We start from the raw sequence: 22,805 nt of genomic DNA, 5'->3' as shown, positions 1-22,805 counted from the left end.
CATTTCTAGCATTTTTGCTAAGGTATCTTACAAAGGAAGGGTGCCTCCTCGCCTTTGGTTGGACACCAGGGAAAACTGTTGATGGGGCTGAAAATATTGGGCTTGAGGAGTTTAGATAGAGGAGAGCAACAAAGTAGTTTATGTTTGTCATTGGTGGATTTGGCACAGCATAAATAGGAAGTTATAAAAAGATCTGTTTTGGCATTTTCTGTTCCCACAGTGTGGGAGAACGCAAGTGTTGCCAGCCAAAACGGATTTTCCCCCCCGTCTGCTGAACAGAGCTCTTGTCAGTTTCACAATGTGGGCTGTAGCAGATTCTCCATGGAGAATCCTCACTGAGGTCTCCTCTGCTTGCAGCTCATCTGTTTGCTATTTCGCTGTCAAAAGTAGATGAAAAAAGTTTGCTCAGCCCAGCGACCCTGTACATGTGTCCTTTTTCCTTTTTTTGTTTTGAGGGGGCCGTCTGAGAAGCTATGGCAACACAAATGTGTGCATATTGCAGCTTCTCAGACGGCATTTTATTTATTTGAAATATTTGCACCCATTTTTTAAAACCTGCCCTATGTTTCAAGCTCCAGGCATACAATTGCAGGTTCATAATTATGCCTAATAGAAGAAGTTAGCTTCTGTTGAAAACATTACCAATGGCAAGAAAAGGGACCAGTGTTTTTGAATATGTTTTGATGGAATATTTTAGGCACACTGGCTACAAATAGCAGAGTGTTCAGATTGCAGGAACATCTGCCTAAACCTAATGCATGGTAGTAATTTATGGGAATGGATATTCTGTTATTTCTTTTTAAAAAAAATTATTGTACCATTTGAACATTACAGTTTATATTAATACTCTTCTTCATTTTCAAACAATACATTTTCCCCCCTTTTCCCCTCCCCCCGTGTTTTCTTCATGATTTTATCAAACAGCAGTAAATTCATTCTTTGTATTCTCTTCTCCCATATTTCCTCATTGACTCCAGCTTCTTTCATCCAGTCCACATATATTGTCCATATCTTCAAGATTTCGCTCTATTTATCCTGCCACAATTTATTTTTTGTTATTATATCGAAAACGTCCAGTGTCACTTGATCCCAAATGTATGTCAGACTCTTGAACGTGGAAATAACAGAGACCGTAGGAAAGTCCAAAAGCAGTTCATTCCAGGTGATGCGAAGAGTAACAATGTAAAGCAGAATCTGAGCTAGAGAGCTCAGATCCAGGACTTATATCTTTTAATCCCCCCTGTTTCGCCCCACACCAAATGTCCATTACAGTTTCTACTACTGCAAAGCTACAAAGAACCTGGGAACCTTTCACACCTCTTTGAAAATGGGTTGGCACCAGGAGATTGCTAACAGGAGATTGCTAGGAAGGGAAGAGGGGAATAGGAAAACAATTGCAAATCACACACAGCAAGACATCAAGATACTGACAGGCATGGTCCTGACAACGTATTCCAATCATTTCTGGATTGTCCATTTTTTCTTTTCTTTCCAGCCTAAAGCTATTGTTGCATGTACTGCTCAAATCATTATTTTATACATATAGCTATATTTTTTATCCACCCTTCCATCCTCAATTACACCCATAAACATTGAATCATTATTTAAACCAATATTAACCTTCACCAGTTTTTCGATATATATCATTACAGTTGCCCAAATTTTTTTCACTTCTGTACATTCCATCCACATATGACTATAGTATGCCTCCTGGTCTCCACAGTGCCAGCATTTGGAACTAAGTCCTTTAATCATATATGCTAATTGTTTTGGTGTTCTATACCATTTCAATATCACTTTTCTTTCCAACTCCATATATTTCTCAATCTTTATATTTTTCCAACTGTCCATTAGATTTTCAGTTTTTCCGGTGTCTAGAAACCTTTCCTTCTCCCATTTTTGATTCAATGTTCTTATCATAACATCTTTATCATCAACCATACATTTATATATATGTCCCCAAATTTTTCCTTTACATTTTTCATATAGTTCAAAACATTTAGCCATTATACATTCTCCTCTTATTCGTGAAACCTTTATCCTTTCCCAAATGCCCCTCAAAACCAACCAGTTCTCAATACCTCCTAACTCTATAAAGTTTTGTAATTTCATAATTTCTTCTCCTTCTCTTATCAAATTTGCAACAGTTTGAATTCCTTGTCTTTTCAATATTTTAATCACTTTCCCCCCATCTTTTCCAGCCACACTTGCCAAAAGGTGCCACGTCTATAATTCCAGGCATCCATTTACCTCTCCATTTTTCCCATATATCTAATAACACTTTTCTTGGCCCTATTGCAGTTTGGTTCCCTCTCTTCAACTCATTATTAAATATTCCATGAACACCAATACCTTCATTTATTTCATTTTCAAATTTAACCCATCCTCCAACATTTTCCTCATTTATATTCATCAGACTCTTAATCTGGAATGCTTCATAATATTCTTGCATTTTCGGTATCCCCCAGCCTAAATATATAATCTTATTCATAATTCTTGGATTTTTTTGATTAAACACCCAAGTTTTCAGCTTTTTATTGCATTCCTCAAATTGCTTCTTTTTAATTTCCAAAGGAAGAGTTCGAAATAGATAAAACATTTTTGGCATTATACACATTTTTAATGCTTTGATTCTTCCTGTAATCGATAAGGTCTTCTTATCCCATTCTTTTAATTGTTTTAATATTTTTTCAGCATATACACCTTTAAGAAAGGAGTACTCAACACAGCTGTAAGGAATAAGTGCAATGACTATAAAATGTGAGGTTGTAAGATATCAGTAAGATAGATGGGGAAATGAATGGATGTGAAAGTTTCACCTTGAATGATTGTAAGTATTTAAACCAATTTTTAGAAAAATATTTAAGAATTGTATATAAGAAATATTTTTGTATAAATATATAAATAATTCATTAAATAATTTATTAAATAATTTATTAAATAGGCAAAATTGTAAAATTATGAATTGAAGTATTAAAATTTGTAAATATGTATATTGCACAGATCCCAATTAAGACTGACAAAATGATCTAAAGAAGATTTTTTCGAAAACGGCTATAATAGCGCAATCCGTTCCTTTCAAGCAATTTCAAGCATTCGGATCGGACACTGACCAGTCCGCCTATCATTCAGACGTTAAGTAATTCAGCATGATTTTAAAAAAGAGTTGGATGAATCGTTGATGCAGCACACTACAGCCTATGCCTAGTCTCTGAGAACAGTAGGCTTTGTCCCTTTGAGGATTATGGATACGGAGTTTCGTTACAATTAAAGATATAAGAGGACATTATTGAGACGTACTAAAGGCCTGATAAGTGAATGCTGCAATTGAAACCATCATAAGCTGTATTGTTTTAAGAATTGCACTGTTCGTTGTGTTTTGCACTGAACTTCACCATTTATGCACTTTATTGTTGTTTGTGATGCACATATATAAAAGCGGTTGATGCAACGCGTTTGTGTATTGTAGTGAGATTTCAAAGGGAACCCAGCTTTTTTTCTCTACCATATCTGTAACTTTTCCAGGGGTCTATGCAAATTTCTTCTCCATCTTTTCCAAAACTTCCCAGACCCCTTTCAAGCTCTCCATGATTACTTTTTCAAAAGCCGTAAATGCCTGCTTTAATTGCACTAGGGAAACATCTCCTTGCTTTGTGAATAACAACCCTTTCTGCGTCATAATCTTCCAGCTTGTTTATATAACTTTTAACGAGTTAAAATTCACTCACTGATTCCGCTAAGGCTTGCACTGCTGCCTGGAGTGCTCTTTTAGTTAGATTGTAGAAAATTTTCTTTAATTTAGGTATATTTTCATTCTTTTGCTGGTATTTCCTTTTTTCTTTTGCTGGAGGTTTATCGACTTGCGACTAGCCGGTGTCGCACATGCGCAAGCATGTTATTTCTTTTCTTATCCCAGACCAGTGGTCCCTAGCCTTTTGGAGCCTGATGCCACTTCTGGAATTCTGACATGGCATGGTAGGTACAGCCACATGATGGAACCAAAAATGGATGCTGCTGGAGGCATAACCGTCCAGAAAATGGCTGCCACAACTTACCTTCAGTCACACAGTGTTGTGGTTGCAGCTGCTCCCAAAGTAACTTTTGAAAAATCTGCACAGCCAATCAAATCTCCAACAGCCAAGCAGAAGCACTGTTGGACAACAGCACCATCTGGCCCCACCCATTTTCTAAAAACTAATGGTGGATGCTAAAAAAAGTGTTTGTGGATCCCATGGGATCTGTGAGTGCTTTACTGGGAACTTGTCAGGGGGATTGTATCTAGATGATTGAGATGCATTCCTACCTTATTGTAACTGCTTAACGCTACAAATCAATGCTAATAAAAGATAACCACCCTGCTAGATGTTACCACTGCCATCTGGGGCATTATTTCCTTGATCTTTACGTTACAGCTTCACACACTTTGTAGATAATGAGGCTTTCCCCTGACACCATGAGCCCATGGGAAGCGGAGTCGCACCCGCTATCTTGTGGGGGCAGGAAACCAGGTGGCTTTCTCTTACTATCTGCTGCTGACCTTGAGGTGCGCCTCAGCTCTGGGGATTGTTTTTCATCCTGTCTTGGGAATTTGGGAGGGGGGATCTTCAGGGAATAAAAGAGATGGCAAATGGCAGGTTTATCAGAACTGGCTTTGCCAAGATTTGGTGCTCCTATGCTTCTTAGTAGATGCTACTGATCAACAACACCGTGTCCATTTATTGGCTTAAGGTTCAAGACCTAACAGAACTCCTGTACTAGACTGAAAAAGCACAGGGAAGGGATTCCAGTCAGGGGAAACTAGTGGATATTTATATATAATGCCTGCACTGCTACAGAGACCAGACTAATACGGTTTCACTTAGCTATGAACTCTCCTTGTTCAAGAATCAGGCTTAGCAATTAATCAGCTTTGACTAACAGGGTTATCGTGGGGTTACTTTTTTTAGTATCACTGAAACATGATAAGCTTGACTTGATGCCAAACGAGCAGCAAGACATAAAAAGAGTTTCCCAAGCGTCTTTCCCTCATGCACACTATTCCAGGCATTGAAAAATCTCTATATTTTGAATTAGAGATCAGACTGGGAACACACGTCCATCGCATGTGAAGAAAGGCCCACATATTTGGGTACTGGGAGTGGGGGGAGGTCTGTATTTGAGGACAAGCGGCCACGTGAGACTGCTCTGCAGCTTGAGAGATCTGTATCTGTCATGTCTGCAACTTTCTTTGCTCATGACATGGCAAGCACGTTGCGTAAGAGTCCTAAGCATTTAAAGCCCACTTTTCTTTCTGGGCTGCGAGCGATCTCCTGTTTTCGACACAAAAATGTAAAATGTACAACAAAATGTTTACTACTCTCTTCTTTGATACAAGAGAATTGTCTTTGCTATAATTTCAAAAGATGCAAACATCTGAATCGTTTCCCCAGGGATGGGTAAATTTTAATTTTACTGTGCACATCCCAGTTGTGCTAGCTTTATTGGAAACTCCTGCGCGCTTGCACACAAAGGGCATGAATGGTGGCTGAAAAGACCCCAAGTACTCTGGCATTGACTTCCGATCTGTTAGGCCATTTCTGCACAGCCAATAACACCATTGTGCCATCAGTGTTATTGGCAGCGCTGTAGCCACAGAGCGTTCGCATGGGCGGGCGCTGCGTGGACAGGTAGCGCATCGGCTGAACTGCAGCGCTTCACACAGCTGTGCTTCGCAAAAGGCGTTCTTTTTCCCCCAGGGTAAACATCATGGGCATTCAGCACCAGGTTTGGCTGCCATTGTGGGGGCACCAATTCCTGGCGGGCACTGATTCCTCTGAGGAACCGATTCCTAGCGGGCGCATCGCACAATGCCGGCTGTGGAGAGCTGTTGTTGAAAAAACTCGCTCAGTGAGTGATTTTCGAATAAACTGTTGGGGAGCTGCTGGAGCGTTGCTGCATTGCTGCAGCGTTGTTTCTGCAGTGGCGGCCGTGCAAACTCTTTGCCCATAATACTGTTTTTACCATCCTCTTACCGGCTTTTTTGACCCGGGCGGAAATGGCCTTAGAATCAAGGCTAAACAGAAGAGTCCTTGGTAATTTTTTAAAGCATCACCCCATCCCAAAGGTGAGTTTGCTAATGGTTCTTCAACTCAGGTAGTGAATGACCAAGATATATATCACGCCCTGATAGGTTAAGCATCTACAATATAACTCATGAGGTCACAAAAGATGTCTGCATGAACAAGAAGAAGGACCTGCAGTGCCCAGGTGCACGTTTTCTGGTTCACCTCAGAAATGTTTCTTGAGAGTGATTCTTCAAAAGAACATATCAGGTACTGGAGGAAAACAGTGATGGTGTTTCAAGGTTATTTTGTCTATCTTTTCTGGAATAAATCCTCAGATGTTGAGATTGTTTTGGTACAGAGATTGCTTTAAACCTCAGCAGTGGCGTAGGAGATTAAGAGCTCGTGTATCTAATCTGGAGGAACCGGGTTTGATTCCCAGCTCTGCCACCTGAGCTGTGGAGGCTTATCTGGGGAATTCAGGTTAGCCTGTACACTCCCTCACACGCCAGCTGGGTGACCTTGGGCTAGTCACAGCTTCTCGGAGCTCTCTCAGCCCCACCTACCTCAAAGGGTGCTTGCTGTGAGGGGGGAAGGGCAAGGAGATTGTAAGCCCCTTTGAGTCTCCTATAGGAGAGAAAGGGGGGATATAAATCCAAACTCCTCCTCCTCCTCCTCCTCCTCCTCCTCCTCCTCCTCCTCCTCCTCCTCCTCCCCCTCCTCCTCCTCTTCTTCTTCTTCTTCTTCTTCTTCTTCTTCTTCTTCTTCTTCTTCTTCTTCTTCTTCTTCTTCTTCTTCTTCTTCTTCTTCTTCTTCTTCTTCTTCTTCTTCTTCTTCTTCTATTCTTACCAAAATTGAGGGAGGTTTTTTTTTTAATTTGTTGAAGAAATGAGGTTGGCTGACTAGTTGGCCATCCAGTGACCCTTCGTAGCTGACTGGGAATGTAAAACCTGTTCAGAGTCCCAACATTTGCTGAGTAAACTGCTCTGAGGCTAGTTTTTTCAGTGAAACTAACTACTGACTGATACCGGATAGCTGTGAGGTAGGTGGGGCTGAGAGAGCTCCGAGAAGCTGTGACTAGCCCAAGATCACCCAGCTGGCATATGTGGGAGTGCACAGGCTAATCTGAATTCCCCAGAGAAGCCTCCACAGCTCAGGCGGCAGAGCTGGGAATCAAACCTGGTTCCTCCAGATTAGATACACGAGCTCTTAACCTCCTACGCCACTGCTACATGGATCGCCCCATGTATGGTGTCTGAGTTCCTTATTGGGAGGATAAGACAAAAATGTCATGTCCTTTCCCCTGCAAAGCAGCACAGGGGGAGAAGGGGGGTGGCAGCATTTCAATTCGACACGATCACAAATCTGCTGAGGGGCAAATCAAGGATTTAACCTCCCAGAGATCATTATCGCTTTAAGCCCTCTCTCAAGATAAACAAAACTTAATCCTGGCTTTGAAGGTATGAAAAGAGGAACATGATGCACCAGATGAGCCAAATCTTAAAAGGGAAAGAAATTATTTTCCACAGCCAAACCCCCTTCTGAGCCTGTTTTGACACTGCCCACAAAGGAACGGCAGGTGTGTGCTTCCTTTGATCAATCACTATCAATTATGTGCTACACACTAGCTTGGAATTCCAACATCTTTTCACCCAAGCCTGTGGACTTCAGAGCCTTCACCCTCCGCCACCACTTAAGGGGGTGCTCATCTCAAAACACAGGGAACGTGGCTCATGCAACTAGAAAATAATACTGCGAGGGACATTCTTTGTATTGTCGAAGGCTTTCACGGCCGGAATCACTGGGGTGCTGTGTGGTTTCCGGGCTGTATGGCCGTGTTCTAGCAGCATTCTCTCCTGACGTTTCGCCTGCATTTGTGGCTGGCATCTTCAGAGGATCAGATGGCAGCCACAGATGCAGGCAAAACGTCAGGAGAGAATGCTGCTAGAACACGGCCATACAGCCCGGAAACCACACAGCACCCCATTTTTTGTACCATTGAAAGGAAAGACAAATGGGCGGGCCAGGGAGCAGAGTCCTGCCTCGGAGCCTGTCGACAGTCTGAGTGATCCCACCCACAAAGGGCTATAGAGCAGATTTTGCTGAAGGATTCTGCTGATGAACAGGGCTGGGGAAGAAGAAGAAATCAAATTTGTTCCCATGCACAGAACACAGAAATCACAACAGGAAAAAGTCTCTGGGAGAAGTTCTCAGCACGCCCTCTGTCAGTCCCCCCTGGACATTCATCTTCTGACCCAGGTCACAACATACAGCGTGCACACACTAGCAGAGTCGATTCCATTGCTAATTTATTTTGTTTCAAATTTATATCCCACCTTTATCCAAGATCTCTAAGTGGGTACAACATTAAAACATCCCCATGCATAAAACCACCCCTCAAAAGCTCTACAAACAAACTAAAGTTGAAATCCCCACCCCCACCCCCACCAGCAGCATCACAGAAGGAGCATCTAGAGCAGTGGTGGCGAACCTATGGCACGGGTGCCAGAGGTGGCACTCAGAGCCCTCTCTGTGGGTACACGCAAACAGAATTGCCTCCCCCCCCCCACACACACACATCTAGGCTGGCCTGGGCCGCTGAGCTCGATTATTAGCATTAAACCTAAGACCTAATTTTGGGGAAGCAGTGGGCCTTTCCCCACTCACCGTTTGCTGCACGCTACTCTTGCCAAGTAGCGCGGGGTCCAGCGGCACTCCCCACTACAGGGGCGGCAACAATGCAGCTGCCCCGACTCTGCCACTCTCGCGCCCCCTCAGCGCGCGTCATTTCTGGCGCTGTTGAAAACGGTGTAAAGCAGCTAAAATCAGAGATTCGGTTTCCTTTTTCAGAGTTCCAGTAGTTAACCACAGCCAAGTATTTCCATTGTCTACCTTGTCTTCGATCTTCTCCAGAAATTGGCCATGCAGTGCTTTGTTGTGCCAGCTTTCAGTCCTTGTTTAAATCACATTTTTTTAATGTACTCCTGCTTGGTTTTCTGGGCTTCCAATAAATGTCTGTTCTTCACTCAATCAGTGCCTGTTCTTGACTTTCATTCACATAATCGGCCAGCGCATGTTTCTCCTCCTCCACTGTTTGCTTTACTTGCAGTAACCCTCTGCCACCAGCTCTCTGGGGAAGGTATAGTCTATCAGTATCACTACATGGGTGTAAAGCATAGTGCACTCTCATAAGCTTCTGAGTTTTTCTATTGAACGCATCCAAATCAGCCTGTGCCCAGTTTATGATGCCAGCGGTGTACCTGCTGACAGGTATGGCCCAGGTGTTGATGGCCTTGATGGTAGTCCCGCCATTTAATTTGGATTTCAATATTTTCCTGATCCTCTGGGTGTGTTCTCTGCTGACCACAAGTATGAGCAGATGATAAAAAACTTGATAAAGAATAACGAAGAAACTTTTTCATACACCACTAGGGGGCAGGAGATCTGCACTGATTCTCTGCTTGCAGTTTTAGGACTTTGTACAAGGAGAACTTTTGCATCCTCTTCCTCCTCATCCTCTCTGTATACCTTGATCTTGGGAGCAGAAACAAATCCCAGCAGCTCTCCCCAGAGTCCCCATTTTATGCTCTATTTGAGCACTGCTATTGTATAATTGACCTAAGCAGCACAGCACAAGCACAGTTCTGGGACAGACTGGGGACAAAGTAGCCAGGGGCCATATCACTGCGTTCCCTGTTGGCAGGCTGCACAATCTGTTATTGGTCTGTACCAGGAAGACACATCCGGGACTTATTCTGGGGCCCTTTCAAGCAACTGGGGCTTCTTACAAGTCCCGCACTGAAATCCACTACTTATAATTCTTGCCTGTAACCTGGAAAATACAGATGGCAACCGCTGTTTCTCATCAGGGTCCCACCCGTTGGTCCCTATTCTAGGGTCAATTGAGAACCTTTAAGTAAACTCGAAGAAGAAGAAGAAGAAGAAGAAGAAGAAGAAGAAGAAGAAGAAGAAGAAGAAGAAGAAGAAGAAGAAGAAGAAGAAGAAGTCACTAATTATGACTCACAACAGATTTCAAGATAAACCACACTTCTGTGATCCTTCTATCCAATACCCAATGGCCAGCTCCCATGAGGACCAAAAAATTGGCAACACAAACGCCACAGCTGTATCTCGTGTTCTGCAAATTCCATGCAATGCTAAGAACATGTCAGTGCAGATGGAGATATTAACAATCAGACATGGAATTCAGCTGTCCCTCTGCAAAAATAGAGGCCACCAGGAGCCAGCTAGCCTGGGGGGAAACTGTCTTGGCCCTTTAATAGAAGAAAAAGAAGAGTTTGGATTTATATCCCCCCCCCCTTTCTCTCCTGCAGGAGACTCAAAGGGGCTTACAATCTCCTTGCCTGTCCCCCCTCACAACAAACACCCTGTGAGGTAGGTGGGGCTGGGAGAGCTCCAAGAAGCTGTGACTAGCCCAAGGTCACCCAGCTGGCATGTGTGGGAGCGTGCAGGCTAATCGGAATTCCCCAGATAAGCCTCCACAGCTCAGGCGGCAGAGCGGGGAATCAAACCTGGTACCTCCAGATTAGATACACGAGCTCTTAACCTCCTACGCCACTGCTGCTCCTGCAACCTAAAGCAATACGTAGCAGTGGGAAGTGCCATCAAATTGCTGCTGACAAGGAAAGAACTGAACAGATATGGGCTGTGATTGCCTTCCTCTGCACAGCAACCGTGGACTTCATTGGAGGTCTCCCATCCAAATACTAACCACAGTGGACTCTGCTTAGCTTGTGAGATCAAACTAGATCAAGCTAGCCTGCGCAATCCAGGTCACGGCGAAGTGATGCCTGTGTAATTTATTCCAAACATTTACATCTATGCAAAGTTTTCATACGAAGCAGCTTTCAATAGAAAGCACAAAAACAGTAATAAAACACAATGCCGGCCACTAATATTGGGGACGGAGGCCATCTCTCAAAAACACAAAATGTCAACTTGGGCCATCAGTTCTGTTAAGAGTATTTCAATTTAGACTGACATCCACATGTCACACCAGAGAAAGACGAAATGATCATAATCCAGCAAAAGCAGCATTGAACTAACGTGGCTTCACACCGTCTTGACCATCGATTCAAGGAAGTCGATCTTTGAACTTTCTTTGGAAGGCAGAGTGGGGTTCTCCACCAATAGTGGGAGTCCCTACTCAAAACTTTTGTGAGTCATATGAAGGGCAGATGTACATGTGCAGTTCAATGTAGCAAAATGCAAAGTGATGCACATAGGGGCAAAAAATCCAAACTTCACATACAAGCTACAAGGGTCAGTGCTATCAGTCACAGACCAGGAAAGGGATTTGGGCATCTTAGTTGATAGTTCCATGGGAATGTCAACTCAATGCATGGCAGCTGTAAAAAAGGCAAACTCTATGCTGGGGATCATTAGGAAAGGAATTGATAATAAAACTGCAAAGATTGTCATGCCCTTATATAAAGCAGTGGTGCGACCGCACTTGGAGTCCTGTGTTCAGTTCTGGTCGCCGCATCTCAAAAAGGATATCGAAGAGACAGAAAAAGTGCAGAGAAGGGCAACGAGGATGATTGAGGGACTGGAGCACCTTCCTTATGAGGAGAGGCTGCAGCGTTTGGAACTCTTTAGTTTGGAGAAGAGACGTCTGAGGGGGGATATGATTGAAGTCTATAAAATTATACAGGGGGTAGAAAATGTTGACAGAGAGAATTTTTTCTCTTTTTCTCACAATACTAGAACCAGGGGGCATTCGTTGAAAATGCTGGGGGGAAGAATTAGGACTAATAAAAGGAAACACTTCTTCACGCAACGTGTGATTGGTGTTTGGAATATGCTGCCACAGGAGGTGGTGATGGCCACTCACCTGGATAGCTTTAAAAGGGGCTTGGACTGGTTTATGGAGGAGAAGTCGATTTATGGCTACCAATCTTGATCCTCTTTGATCTGAGATTGCAAATGCCTTAACAGACCAGGTGCTTGGGAGCAACAGCCGCAGAAGGCCATTGCTTTCACGTTCTGCATGTGAGCTCCCAAAGGCACCTGGTGGGCCACTGCAAGTAGCAGAGAGCTGGACTAGATGGACTCTGGTCTGATCCAGCTGGCTTGTTCTTATGTTCTTATGTTCTTATCACTCAAAACAGGTTCCTTAAAAAGGCAGTGAGGGCCCAGTCGAAGACAGCAAGTGGTTTGTGCAGGGATAGGTGATTTTTCAAGTGGGCGGGTCCAGGGTCATGAAGGGTTTTAAAGGTTCAAAATGAGGACCAGGGACTGAACTCAGAAATGCACAAGCAGCTAGTACAGCTGTTCAAAACTTGTTTTGTAAACAAACAATGGCCAGAGCTCATCTAAATCTAGCCACAGCCTGAATTTTATTGCAAACCTTCCAAGCCATCCTTATGCAAGGTCCACTCCTGCAGTCCAGTCTGGAGGCTGCAGAAGTACAGGTTGGTCTTAATAACTTAGCAGAGTCCAAGAAGGTAATGAATTGGGCCAAGCAAATAAATCATGCTCACCCCTTTCTGTCGGAATAGTACCAGAACAGGGGCACATAGCCAAATATCTTGAACTATTAACTGAACCCCAACAGAGATGGATTATTACAAGGGCCAGATGCAATACTTTCCCATCGGCCATTACAAAGGGCAGTTACCTGTCTATCCCTCTCCAGGATCGGGTCTGTCCACACTGTCAAAACCAAGTGGAGACTCTTGCTCACATTATACTTGACTGTCCGAGATATGTGGGCATTAGGAATTTCTCTCCTGGGCGGGTCTTAGACAAATCTGAAAGAGACTCTGACAACTCTGTTGTGGAGCTTTTGTTAAATAACACACAGGCCATGCTCTTGGAAAAAGTAGCAAAATTTCTTTTACAAGTGACAGAATTTTCTAAGTAACGTCCAATGCTAGATACAGTTTATCTGTCTGTGTTTTGAATGTACTTTTGATTTGTACTTCAGAAATGTCTGTAATGCTCTGGAGCCTATTTTAATATGCCTAATAAAGGTTGTTGTATTGTAAGGTAATGAATTAATGAACTGAGTCTGTGTGACCCTTCACGATCATCCACTGCTAACTTCTGAATCCTGTGAAAACACAGATCCACACCAGCAGATAACATATTGCAAAATAAGTAATTTTGGATCTGAGGAAAGATCTCTGCTCTTATACAATCTGTTGCTGGATTAGAGCAACCTAACGTAGCTCCCATTTTCTCTGCCCTGCCACACGCAGGGTTAATCCATTCTGTCCCCAATCAACAGAGAGCCTGAGCAGTATACATCCCATACTATTACAATCCATGCTTTGCTATTCTGCACAATTTGAAGAGAAGGACCATGGGGGACCATCAGTGCTTGACCTCTTGGAGCCTAAGCCCATATCAGAAAACATTAGGGCTAGAAAAGGGATATACAAGGTGGGCATGAGTTCAGCATACCCAACTGCCTGCTTGACAGGATAACTTGCAGAATGATAAAACCCACAGCTGATCAGCCTTGGGAGGGGCCAAGCCATGGCTCAGTGGCAGGAGAGCACCTGCTGGGCCTTCAGAAGGTCCCAGAAGGTTTGACCACTGACATCTCTAGCTAAGGGCATTTTCCCACTTACCTTTTGCTGCGCGCAAGTAGCGTGGGGTCCCCCGTGCCTCCCCACTACAGGGGCGGCGACTACGCAGCCGCCCTGACACTGCTGCTGTTGCGCCCCCTCAGTGCGCGTCATTCCAGGCACTCATTCCAACGGCGGCTTTTGAAGCCGGAGCATGCGCCTGGAATGACGCGCGTCGAGAGAAGCGCGCAGCAAAGTGGAGGGGAGGTAGGTGGGAAAACGCCCTAAAAGGATGAGGTAGACAGTGCTGTGAAGGGCTTCCCCCTCAGAGACCGGAGAGCTGCTGCCAGTCTGAGTAGGTAATACTGACATGGATGGGCCACGTGTTCGCATGGGTGGGAACCAACCAGCCTCATTTGACCTTGCTCGTTCATAAGAGAGCTGGTGTCGTTCCAAACCACAATCTCGCCCTGACACCCCCACTCACCCCCACAATCACTGCCTGGAACAGACAAGAAGCCTTTCCTTCTTGGCAAGAAATTGAGGCCCGTTAAAGACACTCTGAATCCACGCTGGGGTTTCCATCTTCCACAACACACGTGAAGCAAATCTGCAGGGTTACGTTTGGGTTTGGGACATTAAATGTTAATACCGTACGTAACCACTGATCATAGACTTGCCTCGCTCAGATCAGCTTTCCAGAAGCAAAAGCACTCCTTACCAGGAATCCAGTTTAGCAATCCTACACTTCAAGGAGTAAGGGAATGCACAGTCCTCCAATTTATTTACACACATGTGTATCACACCGCCTGAGTTGGTGTGTGGGCTTTGACACCAAGCAACAAAACACCCACAAGATGCAGAATACTTCTAAAAACCAGAGGGGATCTGCGGCTGATCTGGACAATGCAGTTTTATGCTTCACAGTTAAGAATGTTCCCTCATTTTTCGCAGGCTCTGCATAGCCCCCGTCTCACGTTTCATGAGAATTGCACCAGCAGAAAATTACAGACAAAGATCCGTTTTCATGCAGACAGGAGGCAATCTGAAACTTTTTGTGCCTGTCAGATTCCAAAATGAGGGAAACCCATAATTTCATGGTATTATCATTCCTCGATTCTACGGAGCAGTCTGAGAACTGTAGAGCGGCAGACATAACATTAAAAAGAAGGGAATGACATTTTCATATCCTGGAACGGACAGAAAGAATCTCTGTTTATTTGTAGCTTTGCAAATTATGATAGGGAGGTTAAACTTATGAACTCCACAGTGGTTTGGAAGCCATTTCCCATGTCGAAATGTAAAGAACTTATACACACCCATTACCAATCATTAGACTACGCTTGCAAAGGGGAAGAAATTGAAAATTGAAAATAAAAATAAAAGAAAATTGAAAATAAAAATAAAAGAAACTGAGCTGCCCTTTCCAGCAAACTCAGAACAATATAATATCCCAAACATCCTACCTGATTGCTGTGCTGAGGAATTCGAGGTTTAACAAAACGTTCAAGGCAGAAAACACATTTTTATCAAGCAGTATTTCATTTGTGCCTTCCTTTCCCTCTAAATTCTACTTCGATTTCAAGGAATGGATAGTATATGGTTGTGTACGAGGGGCATGAAACGTGTTTTCTGCACTTTTTTGCATTCGTTTTGATTTCAAAGGGTTCATCTCCTCCATGTGGCACCGTTCAGTTCTCTTAACCACTGGTACATGGGTACAGTTCCCACCTGTCAAACTGTGGTGGATTCTGCACAGCACATGTATAACGGTTTGCAGTGGTTATAAAGCAGTGATGGCGAACCTTTTCGAGACCGAGTGCCCAACTGCAACCAAGACCCACTTATTTATTGCAAAGTGCCAACATGGCCATTTAACCTGAATACTGAGGTTTTAGTTTAGAAAAAATTGTTGGCTCTGAGGTGTGCATTACTTGGGAGTAAGCTTGGCGGTAGTCGGTGGCTTTGCTTTGAAGCAACCGTGCAACTCTTCCAACGGGTGAATCACACGACCCTAGGAGGGTTTAGAAGCAAGCCCCATTTCCAGCTACCCAGCTTACTCCCAGGCAAAGGATTGCGCTTTAGTTCTTCCCATGATAATCAGTGGGGTTTAACAGCACTTAACAGGGTTACCTACATGTCGTGCCCAGCGGCCCAGGCCGTGCCCACAGAGAGGGCTCTGAGTGCCACCTCTGGCACCCGTGCATAGGTTCACCACCATTGTTATAAAGGAACCTGTTTTCCTTTTTCCCGTTCACAAGCACGCTGTGCAGGCAGCAACTGGAGCCCATGGGAACAACCTGGGTTGCTTTCACATCTTCTCGTGGAGACAGACACCCCATCCTCTCAAGTGCAAACCAGGGCTGATTTTGCTTACCTTCCTAGATCTGATGTGACTTGGCTATTCTGGGCTATCCACAGACTGAGTGGTTTCCCATTGCCTGCCTCTTCTTGGACTTCCTTGGAGGTCTCCCATCCAGGTACTGGCCAGGACTAACCCTGCTTAGCTTCCGAGATGTGGTGAGATCAGCCTGGTCGGCCTGGGCTATCCAGATCAGGGAACCAGTATTTTGCCACTGGGCATACACATTTGAAGAAAGATCAATTATACCACAAGGTTCAAGAGATTTTAGGACAGTGGTGGCGAACCTATGGCACGGGTGCCAGAGGTGGCACTCAGAGCCCTCTCTATGGGCACGCGCAAACAGAGTCGCCCCCCCCCCCCCACATATCTAGGCAGGGCTGGGCCGCTGGGTTCAATTATTAGCATTAAACCTAAGAGGCAGTGTAGGTAACCCTGTTAAGCGCTGTTAAACCCCACCGATTTTCACGTGAAGAACTAAAGTGCGATCCTTTACTTGGGAGTAAGTTCAGTTGCTGGCAATGGGGCTTGCTTCTGAATAAACCCTCCTAGGGTCATGATTCACCCATTCGAAGAATTGCAGAGTTGCTTCAAAGCAAAGCCACTGACTACCACCAAGCTTACTCCCGAGTAACGCATGCCTCGGAGTCAACCGTTTTTCTAAACTAAAACCTCAGTATTCAGGTTAAATTGTCGTGTTGGCACTCTGCGATAAATAAGTGGGTTTTGGGTTGCAATTTGGGCACTTGGTCTTGAAAAGGTTCGCCATCACTATTTTAGGAACTGCCTTACAGAATTGGACTGCCTATGCCAGTTTTCATGTTATGAGTCTGATGAAAAGCTAACTGTGCTTTTAGTAGATCCTTCAAGACGAATGCTATAATTCCTTCCTGTTTATTAGAAGAAGTGTCTGGATTTATATCCCACTTTTCTCAACCATAAGGAGTCTCAAAGTGGCTTACAAACTTCTTCCCTCCCTCTCCCCACAACAGATACTTTGTGAGGGAGGTGGGACTGAGAGGGTTCTGTGAGAACTGTGACCAGTCCAAAGTCACCCAGTAGGCTTCATGTGCAGGAGCCAGGAAACAAACCCAGTCCTCCAGATTAGAGCCTGCCGCTCTTTATCACTACATAACACCTATATACTTCCTCTTTGCTTTTTGGTCTCCTCTGGCCATAGCGAAGGGCTTGTCAGAAATCCCACACGTCCTGGAGATGAACATAAACCAGATGGCATTCTACTGAACATTCATGGCCTCGAGTCAGTCCAGGAATCTGATTTCCCAGAATGTTCTAAAACGGGTGTCCAGGTGACATCACAAGCCTACTGTTTTATAAATAGCTGTAATAATCTGTGGCTCCCGTGCAGAATTTCTAAGTAAACGAGATTGTTGCTGCTGAGACTGCAGTTGCTGCAGACACACAGACAGTAGAAGAAGCAAACCCAATTCTACTTACGCTTTCTGTGTGCCAAGTGGATTTTATAAGAGATGACACGCTGTATTCATGACTTCTTAAGAAATCACAGCAACTCCGGGCTACATTTGAACATGGAGCAGCCAGAAGGCAAAGAGTTACTTACTGGATCAATCCAGTCTTCAGAGGTGGCCTGTTCAAAGGCATCACCTGTAGCCCCTCTAAATTTGCCTCAGACACTCTGGGGATGAAGCCCACCTGTTTCAAAATGAGTTCTTTTTTTCTGACCAACCTTCTACAGCAGATGTCTCCAACATGGTGCCCACAGGTGCCCTTTGGTGCTCATCGACACCTTTCCCGGTACCAATCAAGAAGAGCATTTACAAAGGGGGTGGGGCCAGGTGGGGCTTTTCCGCAGCAAGGCTTCTGATAGGCAGCTGCAGATTTTTTTCACAAAGTCGCTTTGGCAGCAGCTGCTACCGCAGAACACAGACCTTCACTGCGTGACTGAAGGAAAGCTGTGCAGCTCTTTAATCGCTCTGCCCATCCTACCATGGTAGATGCCCCAAGGTGTCCACATCAGAGGCATACGGACTCGGCGGGGGGAGGGCAAGGCTTGGAAACAGGAGGCAGAGCAGCAGTGGAGTAGTGGTTAAGAGCAGGCATACTCTAATTTGGAGGAACCGGGTTTGATTCCCAGCTCTGCCGCCTGAGCTGTGGAGGCTTATCTGGGGAATTCAGATTAGCCTGTGCACTCCCACACACGCCAGCTGGGTGACCTTGGGCTAATCACAGTTCTTCGGACCTCTCTCAGCCCCACCCACCTCACAGGGTGTTTGTTGTGAGGGGAGAAGGAAAAGGAATTTGTAAGCCCCTCTGAGTCTCTTATAGGAGAGAAAGTGGGGATATAAATCCAAACTCTTCTTCTTCTTCTAGAAAGAGCAGAGTCCATGGCCTTTCAATGAAGAAGTATTGTGAAAATCAACACAGAGAGGCAGAACAAAGAACAGAAGCGAGGGTGAGGGGAATAAAAGATGGTAAATAAATACAAAGGGGTCCATACAGCTGTTTTGTCTATTCATCTATTACATGGGTCCCCCAACCCTTTCGGGCCTGTCCTGAAGTTCTGGCACAATGTGGTGGGCACAATTGCAAAATGGCTGCTTCAGGAGATGGAGCCAATCACATAATGGTTGCTGAAAGAGGCGGAGCCCAACGCCATGGCGAGGGGGAGCTGCGCCTGGGGAAAATGTGTGCCCTGTGCCCCCGCACCACCCCCGCACCGGCACCTGCCCGGGGCAAGACGCCCCGCCCCCTGGCAGCCACAAATCTGGTAGAGCCAATCACATAATGGTTGCTGAAAGAGGCGGAGCCACACAAAGAAGAAGCCTAAGTACCGGGAAGAAGAGGGGTAATTTTTACAATATACTGGGACAGATGAATGAGTAAAATGACACTGTTGATGTCATCTGCACATCCAATCACATATCTAACTGCACATCCAATAAGAAGCCATGCTGGTGATTACCATGATGGGGACTCGTGGTCTATTACATGAAGCAATTTTTAAAAAGGATTATAGCCCATTTTGCTCAAGGGAGCTTTTGCCCACTCAATACCAGTTATAGCACACAGAAAAGTCTATAGGCAGAAGGCAGAGGAACTGATAGCCAAAGGGTGTGGCACCGGAAAAATGTCTGCTGTAGGACCACCTCCAGATAAGGTCCCCAGTAGTGGCTTGTGAGCAGAAAGATCTGAAAACAAAATTCCTTGTAAACACCCACAGCTCCTGAAACAACATCTGGATTCATGAACTAGATGAGCCTAAATGGTCAATCACAAAGGACCATGTGGAACGTGCGGCTCATTGGCAGGCGGTGCCAGAATTCCGGCCTCTGGGCTTAGCTGCTACCCCTGAGAGATGGCAGGATACAAATTGTGGGACTGAGATGGGGAAGACCGGAGCACCATCTTGGATTCTTCCATCAGTCTCTTCCTGATCTACCGAGCCCTGTTCCTGGCAGCAAAAAGAGGACCACTGTGGTGGATGCTCTAAACCTGGCTGATGCTCTAAACCTGGCATTATACTCTTCTCTTTGGATAACACCAAAGCTGTATTATTGTTTACAGATTTCTTCACTGATTCCCTGTTCTGTACTAATTTGACTAATTCCACTGCTATCTTTTCTCCTGCAGATAGTTAGTAATGCAAAATCATTCTTAAAAATATTCTGCAGCGCCCTTCACACAGTTCTAAGGAAGTTCTAAGAAAGAGTAACAGCTGTCTCAGCCTTCTATAGTGTAACATTTCCACCAAGAAAGTGTCCTTGATTTATCTGCATTTTATAGAAAAGCAAGCTCACCTCCCTTTCTTTTCGCTAAATAAAGAAAAGGAATTGCAATTCTCAGACGTCAGAAAGTTCTGGTTTGAAGAATTTGTATCAGAAACAAAACCAGATAAAGTCTCACCAAACAAACAGAACGGAATGCCCCCAGATGTACGCCCAAATGCACATGTGAAGTGGTAGAATGGGGTTGTACCACTTCAGAATGTGGGGAGAAACACACTTCACACAAATATGCACAAGCAGAAATGCCAATGGAATAGTGCTATCTTAGAAATTTAAATACCTTTCCTTCACACTTTTCTTCCTATATCAACTTTTATATTATGGGTTATTTTTATACAGAGTAGATTTTGTGGTTTTAAATATTATTATTATGTTTGTAGTTTTGATCAATGGCTGTATTAATAAACATAATGAGCATGGTATTCCATGGTGGTCTCCCAAGACCAGCCATGCTTAGCTTCTCAGATCTGATGAGGTAAGGCTAGGCTGGGTCATACAAGTCACCCACTCATATATACCTACTGTCAAGGTCCTGTTCTCAGCTTCCTCCAAAATCTTGGATTAGAGATAAAGGACTGAAGCAATATAATACTCAGGCCAACTTCAAAAACTATCACTTCAAAAACAAACAATCAAAACGGTCTTTGGATTGCTCAAAAATATATATAAGCGGAGAATAACCACTTGACATGAACACAGAGACTGCAAATATAGTAACCTTACCCATTTATCTATCTGGTATTGGGGGGAAACGCTAGGTTTGAGGGAGTGATTTGCAGGAATCTTACATTTTACCAATTAGAACACTAATGAATGACATCCCACATCTCATTTTCAAGCACTATTTTGAACCTTCCACTCCAGCCTTATAGGCACACAAATTAAATCAACAGTGTGATTTTAAGCAAATCAGTATTCCCTGGGTAACTGATGGCAGGCCACACTGCAGATACATGGCTTCATCCTTCTTAGATACCTTTGCATTTCTTCTTATGTGGTAACTACTGCACATGTACTGTGCAAACAGGACTCACCAGCAGTTCAACCATAGATTACATTCATCCATTCAATTTATAGGCTGCCTTTCCCCTTACAGGCGGAGGGTAGCTTCCAACAATAAAATCCAAAAACCATAAACATTCTGCTTGAAACACGGCACTGTTGATTTTGATAGACGAATAATATCGAAGTTATACCACATAAACTCATCAGATCATTCATCACAGAGGAAGGGGAAGGAAACAATAGGAGAAGTGAGAAGGTGCGGTGCTGGATGAACACCACTGCTGCCTCAACTATTAGCCTGGCAAAACAGTAAATTTCTACTGGTTGTGGTGGGTTTCCCGGGCTGTGTGGCCGTGGTCTGGTGGATCTTGTTCCTAATGTTTCGCCTGCATCTGTGGCTGGCATCTTCAGAGGTGTATCACAGAGGGAAGTCTGTTACACACTGTGTCCAGTGAGAAGGGAATGTTTTAGTGGGGTATAATTTTTTTTATATAAAACATTCCTTTCTATTTGGACACAGTGTGTAACAGACTTCCCTCTGTGATACACCTCTGAAGATACCAGCCACAGATGCAGGCGAAATGTTAGAATCAAGATCCACCAGACCATGGCCACACAGCCCGGAAAACCCACCACAACCAGTTGAATCCGGCCATGAAAACCTTCGACGATACAAGTTAATTTCCACTTTAATAGATAATTTCCACTACATGGGCTTCTCCCCACCGATTCTCTCTCCTGATTTTGTCCTCACACCAACCCTATGAGGTAGGTTGTTAGCCTGAGAAACAGTTACAAGACAGTACAAGTGGGTATTAAACATGTAAATCTCTCACAAATCACCCCCAGCGATTTTTTTCACCAGGTGAGCTGAAATATTTTGTAAATTACCTGAAAATAGACTAACTGTCACTTTCTCTTCCACGAGGGACCCATACTACCTTTCCCCACACCTATACCATGCAGAATCTACCATATGCAGTTGCCATTTTCTCCTGGTGAACTGATCTCTGTGCTTGGAAATCAGTTGTTATTCCAGGAGATCTCCAGCCACGACCTGGAGGTTGGAGCAATATATGACTTGTACTCCTTAGTTATCTATGAACTTACTTTAAGAGACACAGTATTTTAAAATCACATACTGTACCTGCATAATTGTTTTAACTAAATGGCTTCTGCAACTCCATTTAATAGCATAATATAACAAACTACTAATTAAAACTTTGCAGGGTCAATTATTCAAGTTTCATGGCTGAATGCATTCTAGCATCTATGAGATTAATTTGTAAACTTCAGATTCTGAATCTCCAAGCTTTATGCATTGCTGCTTGTGTGCTGTTTGCATAATGCAGTTTTAAAGTGCTAAATCTCTTCCCCACTCCACCCCCACCCCCCCTTGGCTCCATCCCGTTTCCAGCCCTTTCGCCAGTTTTCAAGACCTCCCTCATGAGGCAGAAGCCTCTACAAAACTGAAAGTAGAAGGAGGTCATGTTTTCTTGTAAAACCTACTTCCACAATGTTCAGACCTTAGGGCCATGGTGGCGAACCTTTGGCACTCCAGATGTTATGGACTACATTTCCCATCAGCCCCTTCCAGCATGGCCAATTGGACTACAGTTCCCATCATCCCCTGCCAGCATCATGCTGGCAGGGGATGATGGGAGCTGTAGTCCATAACATCTGGAGGGCCGCGAGTTTGACACCTGTGCCTTAGGGCATGAAGCCATGATCTCGTTCCCATTACCGCAGCCATTTTTGTTAAGGGCAAAAGCTATCAGCTGCAGAAAAGAGACTTAAGTTAGGGATTGTCTGCCAATTCCTATCTCGTTCTGAAATGAAGGTAAGTGTGTGGGGGCAGGGGTGGGCGCAGGGGGGTGGGAGGAGGGGGCGATTTTGCATCTCCCTCCTGATGAGATTTGTTGCACCCAGGGACAGTCTATGAAATTAATGTGCTATGTCCAAAACAATATAAGATTCACAAACACACGTGGCACATAGGCGCTGGCCCAAGCAATTTATATTACCTGTTAGTTTCTTGTAAAGTATGCCAAATTGTTGGCTATTAGACTTATCAAACTATTATATCTCCATAACA

The 22,805-nt window shown here is 44.3% G+C and overlaps 1 protein-coding gene across 1 annotated transcript in view; it reads right to left on the bottom strand.

Annotated features, from left to right (window-relative positions):
• Positions 1-22,805, bottom strand: part of FHOD3 (formin homology 2 domain containing 3) — a 372,798-nt gene that overhangs the window by 150,335 nt on the left and 199,658 nt on the right.

This window comes from Sphaerodactylus townsendi, linkage group LG11 (genome assembly GCF_021028975.2).
Source record: "Sphaerodactylus townsendi isolate TG3544 linkage group LG11, MPM_Stown_v2.3, whole genome shotgun sequence".
Classification (NCBI taxonomy): Eukaryota; Metazoa; Chordata; class Lepidosauria; order Squamata; family Sphaerodactylidae; genus Sphaerodactylus; species Sphaerodactylus townsendi.
The sequence above is the reverse complement of the archived record's forward strand: the minus strand, read 5'-3'. Positions and strand labels throughout refer to the sequence as shown.